The 3472-nt window shown below is 39.1% G+C and overlaps 1 non-coding gene across 1 annotated transcript; it reads right to left on the minus strand.

Moving 5' to 3' along the window:
- Positions 1 to 387: 387 nt before the first annotated feature.
- Positions 388 to 494, minus strand: LOC111907601 (small nucleolar RNA R71). Its single transcript, XR_002855609.1, has one exon. It is a non-coding gene; the product is annotated as a small nucleolar RNA R71 (small nucleolar RNA).
- Between the last annotated feature and the right edge of the window lie 2978 nt (positions 495 to 3472).

Raw genomic sequence — 3472 nt, forward strand, 5'->3', positions numbered from 1 at the left:
GAAATGGCGAACATTGATGAGATGGCCTTGGGGGATTACAAGAAGCGTATTCGAGATGATGTGGGGCCAGGTTTATTACATCCCACGATTCCTACCAATGCCACATTCGAGTTAAAGGGACATATCCTTACTACACTCAAGGATATCCCATTCTATGGGAAGGATCATGATGATGCTTTCAAGCATTTAGAAGAGGTCAATGATATTGCATATTATTTTAATACTCCTAATATCCCAAGGGAGACAGCTTTGCTAAGGATGTTACCAGTCACTTTCAAGGGAGCTGCAAAAGACTGGTAGAAGGCTCTTCCATCTAGTACAATGACCACATGGGCCCAATTGCGTGAGTAATTTCTAGATCAGTTTTGCCCACCCTCCAAAATTTCTAAACTCAAGAAGGCGATTGCCAAGTTTGAGCAAAATCCGAGGGAGTCATTATACGAGGCATGGGATCGCTACAAGGGGTTGTTAAGGAGTTGTCCTCAACATGACCTCAATATTCAACAAGAAATGTCAATATTCTTTGAAGGGGTGAATGTCATGACTAGACAACTCCTTGATTTAAAAGGACCACTAACAAAAAAGAACGCAAATCAGGTCAAGGAGTTGATTGAAGAATTTTCAAAGCACTCTCGTGAGTATCACAACCCATGGCGTGATGGAATAAAAGGCAGTGGATGTGCACAAACTGAAGAGATGGCTGTTGTGATGGCAATGCTTAGCACTATGGATAGGAAATTGACCCAAATGGACCAATCAATTCATGCAATTTGAGTTGGTTGCGAGAGATGTAGTGGCCCACATTTGACAAAGGATTGCAATATGGATGAATATGGAAACAAGAAAGCTCAAGTTTGCTATTTGAGTGGGGACAAATACGATGAAGATTGGAGAAAACCAAAGAAGGAGTGCCTGCCTTACGAAGAATAATAGAAGCAAAAAGAAGAGAAATTTAGGCAAACTGGCCGGGGTTTTTACCAAAGAGAGCAACCACCAGCTGAGAAGAAAGTTGATCTAGAGACCATGTTAATGAAGTTTATGGAAGCTTCAGAAAAAAGGCATGATGCTACTGATGCTGCAGTGGAACATCAAAAAACTATGATGAAGAATCATCATGATATGATGATTGACCAACAATCATTATTAGAAAATGAGCAAGCTTCCATCCATAACCTTGATGTTCAACTTGGTCAACTTACTACTTTGGTAAATAAAAGATTGTCTCCACAAGTTCCTAAAATGAAGACGCAATCTCATGTCATGGCCATTGATACTAAAGAAGATGAGATTTCTAAATTCCTATAAGCTTTAGAAGTGGAACCAAAGCCATCCAAACCAAAGCCTAAGAAGACAAAACATGAAAACGTAGAATCTGCTTGAATACCTAATTCACGTCATGAGCCCGCTATGCTCACATCATGGGCTCGGTCTGAACAGAAGAATTTTATATATGTTCCAGTTTATATCACGCCTTTGCCATTCCCGTATCGAGCACATCTTAGCCCACTGGAAAGGGAACATCCGGAGTTTATTCAACAAATAAAGGGTATTGCAATTAATACTCCTTTCATTGATTCATTATCCAGAATTCCCGAATACGCGAAGTTCCTCCAAGACTTAATAGACACTCGTCAAGAATTAAGGAAGAATTCCAAGGTCATTCTATGTGAACAAAGCTCAAGGGTTGTATTGGGAGAGCTACCGAAAAAGATGGGAGATCCTGGATGCCTTACTCTTCCATGTGAGTTTGGAAATAAATTGAAGACATATGCTTTAGCCGATTCTGGGGCTAGCATAAAGTTCATGCCATTTTCATTCTATCAAAAACTAAATATTCAAAAGATGAAGCCTACGAAGATGACAATCCACATGGCAAACCGTTCAGTAACTCACCCCATGGGGATAGTAGAAGACATCCTAGTTAAAATTAGGAATTTCTTTTCCCAGTTGACTTTGTAGTGATTGACATGAAAGAGGATGTGAATGTCCCCATCATTTTAGGTCACCCTTTACTAAATACTGCTAGGTATCTTGTCGATGTTCAGGAATCCAAGCTCACATTGAGGGTCGGTGATGAAGAAGAAACTTTTGGACTACAAGATTGTTTCCAAGGATATGATGTTCAAGGTGAAGTGTTTATTATTGAAGATGAAAATGAGCTTACAGAACTGGTGAAACTTATGGAAGAAAAAATTGAAACAATTCAACAAGTCAAGCACACTAAGCCAAGAGCTTCTGTTCCACTTGTATTCGAGGTGTTTGCTTATAAAACACCAACTTCTTGGGTGAGTAAGGAAAGTGATGACATGTCTAGTGATGAAGAGGAGGTTACATCAAAGGAGACTAGCCCAGTGGTGAAGGAGGAGGAGGATATTATGAAGATTAAAGATGATGAAAAATTGAAGATTCAAGGGATCAAACGCACTCTCGATGGAAACGAGGTCAAGGCTAAAAAGGAGAATTCTAAAAAGGCATATATTTGTCGAGTGCAAGCTTACAAGAGGAATTTCAAGGAGCAAAAGATCCTGGTGGTGGACTCTTCTGACGAGTCGACGTAGGAGGCACGGAGTCCAACTCAAGACTCCTTAAAAAGAAGCGCTTCTCGGGAGGCAACCCGAGTTTGGTTTGCGTTTTTTTTCTTTTTATTTTTAGTTTTAGAAACATCGATCATATCATCGGGAGGCAACACTGAGTGTGGGGTCCCTAAAAATGAAGTGGTAATAATTAAGAATCTAGTTAACAAACAAACTTGGAATTAATAAAAAAAATTGTCATGCAGTATTCAGTTCTGAATTAAACGGGAAATATATCATTGATCCATACTTAGCCCATTTTCTATTAGATGGCCCAATAATTTTAAGACCAGTCCCCTTTTGATGTAGAATGATTGGCCTAAAATTAAGCCCAGACAGGATTCACGACGTGAATCCTTAAAGATTCACGACGTGAACAGTGACAAATTCGAGACCACATATTAAAGAACATAGATCCCTCTTTGACCAATTAATTCTTTATTCCCCACGAAGTGAAAGTGAAAACTGGTCCCCCTTGCTCCGATTTCGGCCGACATACATTCTATTTTCGTTTTTGCTTATGTAATCCTCTGATCTAAGGTAATACTTTTTTATTCTCATGTCTAATTCTTCTTTAATAGTTGAAACTTAGGGTTAGGGTTTGTATTTAGTTGAAATGTCTAAAATGTTCCCTAAAATCCAGTAATAGCCTTGGAATGTTGATGATTTGTGGTTGGAATTAGCATAGGAGTAAACCCCATTGACAATCTTGACCCGATTTGCATCATGATATTACCGATTCTGGTTGCTACGTTACGAACTCACGACGTGAATCTTTATGGATTCACGACGTGAATCCTGGGACTTGACAACTTCAGTTCTGTTTACTTCTAATCTTTTGTTATGTTTTTGTTGGCTGTGTTTTATATTTATTTATGCAGTTACGGCTCCCAGAAGAG

Source organism: Lactuca sativa, chromosome 8, assembly GCF_002870075.4.
Source record: "Lactuca sativa cultivar Salinas chromosome 8, Lsat_Salinas_v11, whole genome shotgun sequence".
In the NCBI taxonomy this organism is placed as follows: Eukaryota; Viridiplantae; Streptophyta; class Magnoliopsida; order Asterales; family Asteraceae; genus Lactuca; species Lactuca sativa.